This window comes from Carya illinoinensis, chromosome 9, assembly GCF_018687715.1.
Source record: "Carya illinoinensis cultivar Pawnee chromosome 9, C.illinoinensisPawnee_v1, whole genome shotgun sequence".
Taxonomy (NCBI): Eukaryota; Viridiplantae; Streptophyta; class Magnoliopsida; order Fagales; family Juglandaceae; genus Carya; species Carya illinoinensis.
In genome coordinates this window covers 44,251,805-44,268,254 of record NC_056760.1, presented here as the reverse complement: position 1 = coordinate 44,268,254, position 16,450 = coordinate 44,251,805, and the positions used below count along the sequence as shown (strand labels likewise).

General features: G+C 35.6%; 1 non-coding gene across 1 annotated transcript; it reads left to right on the top strand.

The window, feature by feature from the left end:
• The first annotated feature begins 317 nt into the window (after positions 1-317).
• LOC122277943 lies at positions 318-425 on the top strand. The gene has a single exon (XR_006229245.1). It is a non-coding gene; the product is annotated as a small nucleolar RNA R71 (small nucleolar RNA).
• The last annotated feature ends 16,025 nt before the right edge of the window (positions 426-16,450 follow it).

The following is a 16,450-nucleotide window of genomic DNA, read 5'->3' as shown; positions in this document are numbered from 1 at the left end:
CTTGGAATTGATTGACAAAATTCATGGTTCTACTTAGAGTTAAAGCTTCTACCTTACAAATGAGATTGTCTAATCTGACATTAATATCATGATCCTCACTTAATTCATAGAAACCTCATTTCTTGACTGCCTGAGATGATCTCTCTCAACTAGTAGAAAAGTCCCATTGCTGGGAGCTCTCTGACAAATTTTCAAGAAATGTATATGCTTCATCATTTGTTAAATTCAAAAATCCACCACCATTCATTGAATCAATCATGTTATAGTTTGTCTAAGTTAAATCATTATAAAAATATTGTACTAGTCTCTATGTCTCAAAGCCATGGTGGGGACACTTTAGAATCGAGTCATTAAATCTCTCCCAACTCTCATAAAATTTTTCATTATCTTTTGATAAAAATCAGCAATCTCTCTTCTCAAAGCATTGATTTTTGACATTGGGAGAAATTTAGAGAGAAATTTTGTGATAAGAATATCCCAAGAAGTGATAGATATAGAAGAAAGAGAGTTAAGCCAAGGCTTTGCCTTATCCTTCAAAGAAAAAGGAAATAAGCTTAGGCGAAATGACTCATCAATGAAGTTTAGGAACCTAAAGGTAGCACAAATCTCAAGAAAATCTTTTACATGTATGTAAGGATCATCTCTCTCAAAACCATGAAATGTGAGAGTTAATTAAATTATTTGTGGTTTCAACTCAAAGTGTACTGCAGTAGTTGCAGGCAACACTATACATGATGGAGGGTTGGTGGTAATGGGTGAAAACAACTCCCTAAGAGTTTTAGTATCCTCAAAGTTTTCCCTCATTGTAGACAAGGAATCAGAATCTAGACTAACAATGTGATGTGTATGATCAAATATCCATGTTTTCATACACCACACAATATTGCAATTTTTTTTCTAATTTTAGAATTTTTTTTATTTTTTATATATATAAAAACACTAACTACAACTAGCAGAAGAATAAATTTAGTCAATATTCAATGTGTTTTCCTAACTAAGTCCTCAACAACTGTACCAAAAACTTGTTGTGAAATTTTAACTATATTCACAAGTGCATAAACCGTACCAAAGTATAGTTTTAACAAGAACGAGGTCGAACCCACATGGACTTGTAAAAACATAGGAAACCAATTAAATATAAACAAAATAAATTTTAATCTAATTCAGAAAGATGAGTTTTAAAACAAAATAAACAATTATCAACTAAACAACCAATTAATCAAAGCAAGAAATAATTAATTTAATAAACTAATCGTAATAAAAAGAACTAAAATAAATTCTAAAGATGCAAACGGATCAAAAAAAATGAATAAACTAATAATGGAGAATAATGGAGAATGAACTAAGGTTTTGGAATCCACCTCATTAATTCATAATAATCTATTTATGAAAATTGATTATTCCCAAACATTTACATGATAATCTAGAAATTAATCTCGTTATCATGAAAAATATCATCATTGAAACTCTTTTTTCTTTAAAAAAGAAAAAAAAATCAAAAGTATGCTCTTCTTCGCTCAAAGATAGAAAATAAAAAAGATATAAAATCAAATCATCACTTGTACATGATAGAACAAATCACAAAAGATATAAGATTTTATTTTTAACAAAATTATAGATCAGGCTCTTAATTGTTTAAGATTATTCTAGATCATGAGAAGAACATGATTGAACTCATATAAAAAACTCTCTCTCTCTCAATTGATATTAAGTAAGAACAATAGATCGTTGAATGCATAAATAACTGGAGGAAAAAATTAATCTCATAAATAATACTACTAATCATCAATAAGGTTGCATCCTCAACTTTAGTTGAAAAATTAGCTAGACATGTTCATAAAAATAAACTTCAAAATCTGAATTTAAATAAATATCAAAACAATAATTAAAAGAAGATAATTAAAAATAAAAATTATAATACTCTCATAACGTAAACATAGCTCTAAAACTAGAGGTAGAACCCAGTTTTTCTTTCTCTCCAGGGAAGCTCTGCAATGCTAGGAATTTCCCTTCTCTGCTTCCATTTATAATTTTGCACTTCGTTAGACATGCCTTCAATCTTTTCAATTTATATATAGGTTGGAGTCCTCGTACACGTTTACTTTTTCTTTTCTTTTATTATTTCCTTTCACACTAGCAGACCTTCACATTTGTTTCTCTTTCTCAAGAAAATGCTAGGAACCCGACTGTGGAATCCCATTTTCTCTTCCCGTTTGACATGGGTCCTCCACATTGGTCTTCTTTAATTTTTTTTTTCCCACGTTGGCTGAAACACATTTCCCCCCGAGCTTGGCATTCTCCTTCTCCTTTATTTTAATTTCGTCTCTTATTGACTAAATCTCCCTTCTTGCAGTGCAGTTTCTCCATCGAACCCCTCAGTTTCTTCGTCGAGTTCGTCATTCCCATCTTCGTCGAGTTCATCCATTCCCAACCTCATTGAGTTCGTCTCCCCTCCCCTCCATCTCTGACCTCATATCCGACCCATTTTTGGCACTTTGTCCCTTGAATCGGTCATCATCTCCAACTGGCACAAGATTTTTTAAAGGTAATTTTTTTTTTTTTGTAAATCTATGTTTCCCCTACATTGGCATTATAAGACTTTGCATTTATTTGTGATTTTTTCTACTGAGTTTATGTTTAATTTTTTTAATTGTTTATTTAGTGAGAGTTTGTTATGATCCTTGCTATAAGTCACTGTATTGTACTAAGGAAGGGAATGGAAATGGAACGATGGATACAGCTATGAAAACAGGGAATGCAATTGAAATGTTTGTGAAAATGCTGTAGATGTTAGTAAAATAAAACAGGTTGATTTTAGTGATTGTGATGAAGCTTTTCATTGTAGTTAGAGAAAATATATCAAAATTATGTGCATTTTACAAAGACAGTTATTTCATTGTTGCTAAAGAAAGACAGCTATTTTGTGTAACACAGTGCCAAACTTGATTATGCATATCATGAATAAAATGCATTCTTCCTACACGAGGCTAGATATTTTAAAGGTTACCATCAATTCGTACACGAGGCTGCAAATTTTGACACAATGTCTGAAGCACGTACACAGGCGTCGATTTTTTAGCTACCAAAATTTTGAGATATGTTATTTCACTCTTGTTTGCTAAGAAGTGAATAGTAATCCTTGTTTACTAATGTGTTGGTTGATTTTGCAGGCTAGCCATTCTTGCAGATATTTTTGTTGGTATGACCCAGAAATACCACCATATGGCAAGAAGAGAATCAACTGTTTAAAAACCAAAATTCAAAATATACAACTACCAATGGATGTCCAAACAACTCGACATCAACTAGAAATAGAGATTGAGAGGCGCAAGAGAAAGGTTGAAAGAGTCATTGTAGTTTTGTAGTTTTAGTAATGTCAATGTTATGGGTACTTTGTTTAGGCTTTTTTTGTGAAATTATAAGACAATATGTAATCTATGGAGTTAATTTCATGTAATCTTATTACTTTGTGTAATATTGGGTACCTTAATAGCACTTCTATGCATTTCACAGTTAAGTAGATTGTTATTGTAATCCAAATTGCATGATTATGATTATGATATTGCATCAACAAAGAGTTAAAAAAACCATTAGTGCTTATATCAATGGAGGAAAACCATGAGTGCTTACATCAACAACGAGTTACAAAAACAGGTTCAATAAAATTCTAAAAATAGGTTCAATGGATGTTTAATTAATGATCTAAACAACTCAAAGATCATTAAAAATGTATAATTAATTATCTAAACACGTCATTGTGGCCAAGATTACAAAATTGTCTCATGGCGTCTACCAATCACAAAGCACTGAAGTCCTAATGAAAAGCCTTCGCAGTGTGTCCAATATCAGTTTTGTCCTATAGGGGCATAAAAGAATGTTAAAAGTGGCAATTCACTAAAACAATTACCAAAATAATTTAGTTTTACATTACCTGTGAGTGATGAGCAATCAAAGGAGTTGAAAAAAAATCTGGCACATGTGTCCAAACGTGACTTTGTTGATCCTAGCGTTAAAAGTATAATTTAAAAATAAATGAAATAAGAAACAACAAAGCATTCAAGCCAAATAGTGTGCTCAAAAATTTACCACCATATGGTGAGAAGTCGCATGTTGTGTGCCACTCACAATGCATTCATCTAAAGTGTGACTGCTCCACTGCGCATTAGAATAATCATTATAATTTAGCTCTACACGTCTATAATAAGTGAATCGTAAATTTAGTATACAATATTAATAAAAAGAAACCCCAGCTTCGCCTTTTCGTACTAGATTTCTCAATACTCTTCTTAGCGGGTGCACTTTTCTCTTAAATGGTGGTCTTCCCTTACTCTGAACTACTAACAGACTAAGAACTCTACTGGTCGTGCCCTCCATGGAAGTAGCTGTATCAATTCTGTTGCTAGTATCATGATCAGTGATACCAGGATACTGTATCTTCAACTATTCTATATGGCTAATCAATTTAACATAACTGCTCTCAACCTTTGAAGCATTGGAACACAATTCATAACTACTTTTCACAAAAGTGAATTTTCGCTTAGCATCTTTCCTCCATTGATCTAAAATGTATTTTGATGGTATTGTATGTTGGCCAATCTAAGTTAAGACACGGAGAGCGTGCCTGCACAAAATACCCCTAAACTCAAATAACTTACAACTGCATTTCACGATCTTGATCAACTTTGACATTAAAGGTTACACATTTTAATAAGTCATCACCAACTTGAACCTCATCTACAACAACAAACGTATATCTAGCAGCCTCACACCCCATCTCCTTAGTAGTCAAATATAGAAATTCTCGCAATTCCTCTTGTACTTCTTTGAATTTAGTAAGAGTATATGCATTTTGAAATTGCTTCTCAAGAAGATAATGACTGATGCAAAGAATGTCCACGTTAAAGGAGTTGAAGTTAGCAATTGCTTCATTCTCTACCTTTCTCCTAAGGGTTGAGTCATGCTGGTCAACAAATTGCTTCAAAGTAGTTCTAGAGTGAACATAGTTGTTGAAAATTGCATTCATTCCTTCACTCTGCTGTGTAGTTGACATTCCTGCCTAGAATGCGTCTCTAACATAGGCCGACGCCCAAAAATGTCAATCACTATATAATGATACCAACCATGCATTCTCATGCAAATCATGTGTATCAAGCATACAGCACCAATATTCCTCAAACTCATGCTCACTGAAAGAGTCATAAACGCACCTATATATGGTACTATTGATTTCCCCATATCGACATTGTGATCAAAATTTATTAGGAAGATTTTTCATTATATGCCACAAGCAAAATCGATGCCTAGAAGTTGGAAATACCATCGAGATTGCAATTTTTATGACTTTGTCTTGGCCTATAATGATTGCATTTGGCGTTTGGTTATTCATACATTGCAACTACGACTAAAATAACCACTCAAATGTATCTGCATCCTCACTGGATATCAATCTGCACCCGACTAGAATTGACTATCCATGGTGGTTCACACCCACAAACGGTGCAAAAGGCAATTTATACGCATCAGTCAAATATGTTATATTAAATGTAATCATATCCCTGAATGATTCATACACAGATCTACTCCAAGCGTCTGCCCAAAACACACTCTTTAACTGCATCTCATTATCAATGTCTATCTTGTAATAAAACTCCAGAATTCTTTTTTACATATTTTTGAAATAGTTACATAGAGCTACACCCCCTCCAACCTTGAGGCAAAGTCATTGTGCTTTGTCAATGTAGTTTTGACACTCATTATCCCTGAATGTTACATTCTCATAACCCCCTGCCTCAACAATGATAGACATGAAGTTTTTGGACAACCTTATTCCTGCCTCATCATTTATTTCAAGCCTCCTAATGACCCAAGCATCAACCTCCTTAAAGCATCTGAAATGTCTTTCCTTTCCCAGACTACAAGCATGTGTGTGATCCAATATCACCTTAGGTACAATATATCCACCTTCATCATTGAATACCACATTAGTCCTAGCCTTACACCCCATCTTTACAGTTTGTCTTGGTTTCATAACATTGGCAGCCCTACTCTTTGATGTGCCTCCTCACGCGCATGCCAAGCAAAACCATCTTACCGTCCCATCGTCATCCTGTCTAATATTCCTTTTGGATACCCCAAACCTCTTCTTCTTACCATACTTGATAGAGTAAGCATGCACTTCTTCTACAAATGAAGCTTACATTCCAACCATAGGTTCTTCAACAGTTTCATCACCTCCAATCTCTTTATCAATTCCTACCTCATCAAACTCATTATTTGAATATTCTATGTCAGCATCCATTGCAACGTTTGAATTGTCTACAAAGATACAATATGTGAAGCCGATATTAAAATAAAGTTTTACTGTTGTAATATAAAAATAGTCAACATGAAGCCCTATACAATTGTTACTCCTATTCTGCATAATGCTAGCAACTATTTATGATATTGAGCTTCCATGTTATAGTTTCTATTTCCAAAATTTATGGTTGAGAGGACCAAGAGGAAGCCAAATAAACACATGTTCCCACTTCAAGCTTCCTAATATAAGAGTATAGTACCCAATGGGTGCATAATGGAAAGCTCATATTTCATGGCAAAACAAATATATACAGCTTCACTTCATGAAGAGAGTCAATCGTAGTGGTGGAAAAAGGTACACTTAAAGCACTAATATGATTACAACACGTAAAAAGGTAACAAACAAAAAGATGATAATGTGGAATATGCCACACAGTCCACAATTTTACAATCACAAACAGACAAAGCACGAATCTGCCAATGTCTTGGAGTCCTTTAATTCTTTCATGAAAATTCTATTATGGCATGTCTTGAGCACTTGGTGCTTAAAAAATCACTTCATTAGTCTACAGCAAAACTCAACAACAAGTCTCAGCCACAAAAAAAAACAACATTTGCAAAATTGTTCAGACATAGAGACAAAATCAGAAGACCAAGCAAATTCTAGAGAAACAAAAAAAAAATGCAGTGAGTGGTCAGTGTAAGGGAAACAGTTAAAAAAATCTTGTGCCGGTTGGAGATGAGGACCGATTCAGGGGATAAAGCATCAAAAATGGGTCGGAGATGTAGGGGAGGGGAGACGAACTCCTTTAGCATTTTTCTTTTTTTTCTTTTTTCTTTTTTTTCTTTTTTTATCCTTTAGCATACTCCTTTAGCACACCTCGGCTTCATATTAGAGTTTTGAAATATAAGTCTTCCCCACTTCAATTTATGATCAAGGTAAAATTTAAAATCAAGTGAGAAAATTCATATATTTTAAAATTAATAAAAAAATATATAATTATTAACCTTACATAGTAGTACTGATAATACTTTATTTAAAATAATAAAATTATGCACAATTAATTAAGCTATTATCACTCCTCACCTTGCATCTCGGTTGTTAGGCACAAGTTGATCAACTTCCCAGGCAACAAGCCATCAGCCCCAAGCCCTGCACTGTACATAACCATCAGCCCTTCTTTTCTAGTCCCTTTTTTTTCCCACATCCACATTTCACTCCCTCTCATTCGCTCTTCCTCACTTACACAAGCTAAACACTTCATGCTTTTTATCACTAAGTAGAAACGTAGAGAGAGAGAGAGAGAGAGAGAGAGAGAGAGAGAGAGAGAGAGGATCATTTCACTCCCTCTCATTCGGTCTTCCCGGAGGGAGCAAGTTTTTCTCCAAGTGCTAATCTCGATAAGTCTTTTTACTCACCTCTCTCTCTCTTTTATTTTTGGTACTCAAGCTAGCTAAGAACATGTTAGCATGTTAGCATGTGTGCAAGAATTAATTTCATAGGCAACAAGCCATTAGCATGTGTGCAAGAACATTTTTGGTACTCGGTAAGTCTGTATGATGAGTTTAGTTTTGATAAGTTAATAATTTGATTATGGTACTGAAATTTATGATCATTACTTAATTATTATCATAATAGAAGTTACACAAATCATAAGGTTAGTAAAAATTATATGGGTTAATTAATATTAGCATCTTTGTTACAAGTGTTGATAACTTGAGTTTGTGCGTTGCAAATGCTAAGGTTATAGGATTGGTATGGTGAGTATAGTCTTTGTTTAGGCTTATAAAATGGGTTTATGTTTTAGTTGTGTAATGAACCTTAAGATTTAATATATTAGAAGTTGAGGTTAGTATTGAAGTTGGTGGCCGTTTGGGGTCCCCTTTCTCTCTTAGAAAGGCGGGGTGTTTTCTCTCTATTGTTCCTCTAAACATAGAGGTTCTCTCTTGAACTTTGTTCAAAGAGGTTGGTCTAGTTAGCTAGTAAGGTTGGTCTCTGGCTTCCATTCATGGCTAAAGAACTATCCAACCTATATGAGGGTTTACGTCTTACAGAGGAGGAGAAGCAGGAAGTTCTTGTTCCGGGAGAGGAAGTCCTGTTATCCATTGAGAAGAGCAAGAAGTGTTTGGCTATTCTTGTAGTAGCAGACAAAGAGGTTAACCGAGGAGCCTTTCAGTCCACTATGAGCAAAGCGTGGAAAGTGGACGACCAAGTTTCGTTTAAGGACCTTGACTTCAATAGAAGTCTAGTAGAGTTTTAGAATCCTTCTGAGAAAGACCGTGTTCTAGTAGGAAGGCCCTGGTATTTTGACAGGTCTTTAGTGTGCTTATTTAACTGTGAAAGTTGTTTGGCACCCAAGGACATTGCCTTCAACGTTGAACCTTTCTGGATACAACTTCATGACCTACCATTTGCTGGCATAAATAGAACAATGGGCGAGAGGTTGCATGTAGGAGTAGGCCCTATTCTATTAGTGGATGTAGACTCCAGTGGAATCTCAGGGTTAGTGTTACTAGAATCTCAAAACCCCTTGTGCGTGGTAGATTTATTAGTATGGGTGAGAAACATTATTGGATTCCTTTCAAATATGAAAGGTTACTACATTCTATTTTCATTGTGGGACAATCAAACATGATGGTCCTTTATGTCCAAAATCTCCACTGGGTGGGAAACTATGTGAAAAAACTGCATTACAAGACGAATTATGGCTTAGGGCCAATTCCCAGCTAAGGAGCTCTTAAACTTTTGGCAAGAAGGGAGGTGAGTTCTAAAATTCAAGGAGTTGGCGCCAAAACAAGTCTGGGACAGCAGGTATGAGACAAATGGGATGGGACAATGCTCATGGCAACACTGCAGCAACTTCTAAGCAAGCTGATATGGGGAGCTCTGACAATTACTAACTAAGTGGACTTTTACATGGAAAAGGCAACAAGTACAACTATAATAGTCAATCTGGCCTTCCTCTTCAGGCAAGTTGTGGTAGCCTTGGGACCCCCCACTTGGCAAAAGTGCACTCAAAGGATCCTGTAAAATCTAGTGTGGTCTTCTCGAGCCAAGGCTCCTTTATGGTTCAAGATGATTTCTTCACTTCAAGCCCTATCAGGGATACCCCTCAAATTAGTTCCCCTTCCCATAATTCTCCCATTAAACAGTTTATTTATGGTCATACTAAAGGGCCTATGTGGAAAAGAATGGCAAGAGGTCTAGGGCTTACAGAAATGCATGGCCCTTCTAGCATGCATGGCCCTACTGATACACTTATGATTGAGAATAATAGTCTTAATCAAAAGAAAAGGCTTGAAGCAGAGTGGCACGAGCCCATCATGACAAGGAGGAGAGCACGCAAGCTAAGTTGGCAGTGGCTGGTGTCCAGCCCTATCAGTTCCATGAAACACCTAGCTAGGAATAGTCGAGGGCTTGGGAACCCTTGGACAATTCGTGAACTTCACCATTTGGTGAAGGAAAAGAGCCCGGATATTGTCTTCCTAAGTGAAACTAAGTGTAGGAAGGGTAGAATTGAGTCCATTAGAGACAAATTAAATTTTGATTTATGTTTTTCAATTTACAATAATAGTAGGAGTGGTGGACTGGCATTCTTATGGAAGAAGAGGGTGGCTGCTAAGTTAGACTCCTACTCACATCACCACATTTCTATTTCGATCAACTCAAATAACTTGATTAATAGAAGGACCCTTACAGGTTTTTTTGAATAACCTGTTACTGCAAAAAGAAGTGAAAGCTAGGACCTATTGAGGTTAATCCAGTCCAAAATCCAAAATCCTTGGTTATGTATGGGAGACTTTAATGAAATTCTTTACCAAGATGAACAATTTTTTTCTAACACCCACCCCTTCAAGTAACAGAAGCAGTACTTGAAGCACTCAACAACAAGAAGGGCCTTAGTGATCTCAACCAAACTTTCACATCTCTGATTCCCAAGAAGAAATCCCCCCAATCTATTTTAGATTATAGACCCATCAGTCTGTGTAATGTACTATATAAGATCATCTCAAAAGCAATTGAAAATAGGCTTAAAACCATACTGCCCAATGTAATTTCCCCAACCCAAAGTGTTTTTGTTCTAGGGAGATTAATTTCAGATAATGTGGTTGTGGCATATGAACTGTTGCACTCTATGCAAACCAGGTTAAAAGGGAAATGTAATAGTTTTATGGCCTTAAAACTAGACACGAGTACGGCTTATGACCATGTGGAATGGGATTCTTTGTATAAAGTAATGATTAAAATGGGCTTTGCTACTTCATGGGTAAACTTGGTGATGCAGTGCGTTACTACTATTAGTTACTCATTATTAATCAATGGCATCCCTCAAGAGCCCTTCTTCCCTTCTAGAGGAATTAAGTAGGAAGACCCTCTCTCTCCCTACCTCTTCATCATTTGTTCTGAATTCCTGAGTCATATCCTTAACAAAGCTGAGTTGCAGGGCCCAATTTCTGAAATTCCAGCTGCTCGAGGTGGCTTACATGTGAACCACCTATTATTTACAGATGACAGTCTAGTTTTTTGCAGATCCAACCTAGTTAAATGGAGTAGATTACAGCAAGTGCTCAGCAATTATGAACAAGTAACTAGACAAAGGCTTTCTTGACAAAGCCTCCATCTTTTTTAGCAGCAATATCAAGCCAGAGATCCAACAAGCCATTTTACAAAAGGCAGGGATTAAAGCCTCTAGCTCTTTTGACAAATATGTGGGACTACCATCCTACATGGAAAGCAAAAAATCAAAGCATTCAGCTCAGTTTTGGACAAAATCAAGACAAAAATGGCAAGTTGGAAGACTAATGTATTGTCCCAAGCTGGGAAAAAAATATTACTAAAGTTTGTTCTACAGTCAATCCCCACTTATAGCATGGGCATTTTTAAACTTCCCAAGTCAATTCTTAGGAGCCTTAACCAGTTATTACAGTCATTTTGATGGGGCCAGAAAGATAACAGATCTAAAATATATTGGCTAAGTTGGCAGGCACTTGGAAAACCCAAGGACAAATGGGGCTTGGGTTTTAGAGAGAGTTCTTTAATTTAGACTTACTGGCTAAACAAGGGTGGGGAATTATCCAAAATCATTCCTCCCTTGTTGCTCAAGTACTCAAGGCCAAGTATTTCTTGGGCTCAGATTTCTTCTCAGCCAAATCAAAAGCCAATGATTCATATGTATGAAGGAGTTTCCTCTCAGCAAGGCCAATTCTCATGGAGGGACTAATATGGAGAGTTGGATATGGGCAACAAATTAAAAAATGGCAGGACAAGTGGCTCCCATGCCCTTCCGCTTATCGAGTGCAATCTCCTGTCAACACCCTCGCTACTGAGCAACAATTTCAGAACTTATCAATCCAAAAACTATGCAATGGGATTTACTTCTCATCCATGCCATTTTCTCAGAGTCTGAGGCCAACTTAATTAGCATGATAATCATTAGCCCCTGTAGAAGTCAAGATGTGCTGACATGGAGGTACTCAGGCAATGAAAAAATTTCAGTGAGAAGTGCCTATCATTTACAAGGCACTACGATGGAAGACATAACGGGGCAATCCTTAGCACAGTCCCACACATTGAGCTTTCGGAAGAAAATTTGGGGTATCCAAGCACCCCCAAGCCACTAAGTCCTTTCTTTGGAGAGCAGTTTGAGAGTCCCTCGCTACTAATTTGAATCTACACAAGAGAAAGGTGATAGAGTCCCATTTCTGTCCAATTTGCTCCATGTACCTTGAATCAATTACTCATGCCTTCTGGACTTATATAGAAGCCCAAGATGTCTAGTCTATAAGACCAAGAAGGATACAAAAGTTGGGTATACTGAATGGCTCCTTTAAAGAGATTCTGATGCCTATTTTGAATCAAATATCTCCCTTGGAATTCACAGAAGTAGCAATCACTGCAAAGGCAATTTGGCATAGAAGGAATACTTGGATTTTTGAGCAGCAATTTCACTCTCCCCTTCAAGTGTCAAAACAGGTCCATGCAGAGTTGACAGTTATTGGCCTATGGATAGAAAATGGGTGAAAACAATCTAAGATCCAAGTGACACAAAGTACTCAATGGTCTGCTCATCCACCAGATTTCTTCAAAGCTAACTGGGATGTAGCCATTGATAAAGGCAATTCAAGGATAGGAATTGGTGTGATTATCAGAGACTTAGCTGGTCTTATTATAGCCTCATTATGCTCATCTATCTCCTTGAATCCTGATCCATTGCTAGGGGAAGCAGTAGCAGCACTTAGCTTCACTAGATCATACTAGAAGGAGATTCCTTTGCTATGGTTCAGGCTGTCCAACACAAAGATGAGAGCTGGAGCTCCCCTGGAATGGTTATTAGAGACATCAAAACATTATTATCCAAGGTCCGAGAATGGTCTATCCATCATATCCCTAGGGAAATCAATGTAATTGCTCATGCCTTAGCAAAATTTGCTCTGACATGCTTGGAGGAATATATATTTCTGGAGGACTATCCTCCATGCATCCAGCATTTACTCTAATCAAATGGAATTTATCCTTTCAAAAAATATATATATTAGAAGCTGATTTGTAGCACAATGTTAGACGTTGCATATCTCGATTGATTGGACTTTAATTGGTTAATTTATGTATATGACATTTTTACATGTGGATCTCTCGAACTTGTGTTATTTTATTGTCTTATGACTTTCCTCAGGACCTGTCATTTGACAAGAGTATTCCTAAAATCTTAGGTCATCTTGAAGATTTTAGAACCTAATGAACATTACAAACAAAGTAGACCGGCCCACCAGTGGTTCTTGGAATGATATTCTGAAGTATAAGTTTTATTTTATGTTGCTTTCTTCCAATCCGAAAATTTTATGGCATGAGCTGGTATATGTAAATGATATTAAACACTATTCTAGGATGGGAACAAGGAGTGATTCTCGGAAAAGTGAATATAAATACAAATATAGGCTTTAAATTACACTAATTAAGTGCATGCTTGTAAACATGAAACTTGGAATTTGGTGTTTTCTTAGATTTTCTGTATAATAAACGGCCACATTCTAAGTTTATAAATGGATTTAAAATAGAAAATATATATGTGTTTAGTTAAGTTTCGTGAATTTGCGGCCAGTTTGAAATTTTTGAAAAGTATAGTGGTAAAAAGGTAATTTCTCAGGAATCAAGGGACTGATTTGCAAATTGCTATTTTTTTGGAAATCTACATTTTAGTATAATTTATATGAGTTGCATGGAAGACTCTGATCTTAGTTAATTTAATTATTTCAATAATTTCTTTAGAGGTACCCGTTGGTAATTAAGCAAGAGAGACTATTATAAGTTAGTTTCTAACTTACTCCTGGTTTATGTTATTATGTTAAATGATAAATGTATGTTAGTGATCCATGTTATTGTTATGAGTTTCCAATAATATCTAAAACGTTCATGTCATATTATATTACCATCTATCATGAAACATGAATATATGTTATGAAACATGAATATATGTTATGAAACATGAGTCAAGCATGTGACTCATTTTTGTCACAAACCCAATGCTAGGATAAAAGATTATCCTAGAGGAGCTCCCTAATCTACTTTGGAATGTATAATGAAGTGGAATCCATTGGATTGACAAAGAACTATCAATGACCTTCAAATGGGATCAAAAGATTCTTGGAGTGAAATCAAAAGCATCTAACGCTGGTAGGTGCGAAATGAATAAATACTCTTGTAATGGTCAATTTGAACTATCTGAGTATCTGACATATTCATAGCTAGTCTAAAAACCTATAATGTGGTGCTGTAACTAGTATGAGTACACGGTTTATGGGGAACCATGAGGTATCCACCCTATGTAAGAATAAGAACAAGAATGAATAAGATGTTTTATGAAAGCAAGCATGTCATGATGAAGTATGAGATTCTGATGATGTTGACATTTTTTTTTAAACAAGTTCATGGCAATCATGCATACACGCCATGTTTATTATTGTGCATGCTTTGTAAACTATTAGTAGATTAGTAGTATAACTTGCTGAGTTTTGTAAAAATCTCACATTAATAGTCCCAACTACCATTCCCACCTAGAATGGTAGAAGTTGTGTCAAGTCATCATGAAGATGAACGATCTAGCCTAGAAGAAATCAAGTAACAAGGGAGTAGAACTTGGAGAAGATTATGGAGATCATCCTCTAATTTTTTAATATTATTTTGTTATTAATAGCCGAGCTGTGTGATCAACTGAACCTGTAGATTGGAGACTTTGTAGACATTTGTAACTAAGAAGTTCCTACTCCACTACAATATTTTCTTGGTTTAAGTTTATGTATTTTGATGGATAATGAACTAGCCTATATGTTTAATGCTATGAAAAATATTTTGAGATTTTAGTTTATTTTGGTGCAATTTATAGTTCAACAAATTTTCCGTTGCGATTATTGCTACTGCTACATGCATGATAGGTACATTACATATTATCTATCATTAACATAGGTATATAACATTGCGTTGCATGTCCTGATACTTCAATCTCCATTAAATCCAAAGTGGAGGTCGGGGGCATCACATGTGCTTTGTATATTTTGCTGCACTTATTGCATCAAATTCTTTCTGTAAGTTGCATCACAACCCTACCTAGAAATGTGAAACTTAAGTTGTGCCACGTACGATGGAATTGAGTGAGGATTGAGAACGTCATAAATTTAAAGAGTGAAAATTGTGATACCCTGTACCAAATGAGTATAGGTGGTAAATAGGATCTCACATTGTTTGATAGGGATATATTCTTGCAGTTATTATAATAATTTAAAGAGATCTGCCTTTGAGCCTCCCTTAAGGAATTAAAAATTGAGTATTCATTCATATATATATATATATATATATATATAGTCGTATTCAAATCTAAAAGACTATATCCCTTGAGACTATGAAAGATAAAAATCCATAAAGATAGAATCGAAGAGAAAATTACAGCTAGACTACGATTCGGTGGTCTGTTGTCTCAACAATCCTCTCGAACGACATGTCATGATCTCGTTTACTTCTAAAAACCCGTTACCTATCGATCGGATTGATACCGATACCCCTCTTCAATGATTTTTTGGTACGTAGGGTTTCGACCCAACAAAGAAAAGAACCCATCTTTGAAGCTAGCATATATGAGATCATCGACTCTATTTGCCAACCAAAGTTGATGGGAGGATGGAGTCTAAGGAAAAGTGTGGGACATGAATTATAGAGCCTTCGTAATTAGTGGAACTTGGAGGTTTGGTTTTAAGAAATTAATGAAAATATACTCTGGACATGACAAGCCTTTAATTAAAACCTAGCATCTCCGAAATTAAGCAGAAGAAATTCGTTTAGGCGTCTCAGAAACCCTTCCCGTATATTACCATGCATTAATTCTTCAAACCCATTCCCTTAATTACTCCCCTGATCGTCAACAACCCATCATACAAACATATATATATATATATATATATATATATATATTGTATGGTTAATTTCAGACTTCATCAATACGCCCTTAACCTGCAGAATATATATTATGGAATGAAAGTCCCTTGTTCAAGCTGCAAACCTAATATTTTGCCGGCACTTAGATCTGGTACTGGTAGTGTACTGTATGCAGAATCAATTCTATATATATATATATATACACAACTGGAACCAAAACAAAGAAAATAATATTCCCTTCTGACCAAAATGAAAAATTCTTTGTCAAATTATTAGCCTTCAAACTTCTTGTCGTAAGCCAGAGCCAGGACTACTGGATCGAATCTTTGGAAATTGGGACAATCAGAAGTGCATCAATTCACGTGAATAGTAAAATAAAGACAAGGGAACTTCATGAGAGTAAATTAATTCTAAGGAAGTTGTATCGGATCAACACTCTCAATCCCAGGCCATTAAGCTAGCCGGATCGATGTCATTGTTTATTACAAATTTGACTCGCATCATGACTCCCACAACTTATAATTAATGAAGCTAGCTCCAGTTTGCATGCATGCGCAGATAATGCCAGGCCCAGTTTTAATTGGCTAGTACTACAGCTAGCAAGCTTGCATGAGATAAATTACCTAAATTTTCTTTTCCATAGTATTAACTAGTACTTATATAATTAAGTGTATATATAGTACAATATATATCTGGACTTTAGTACAGCTCTATATATATCCACAGTAA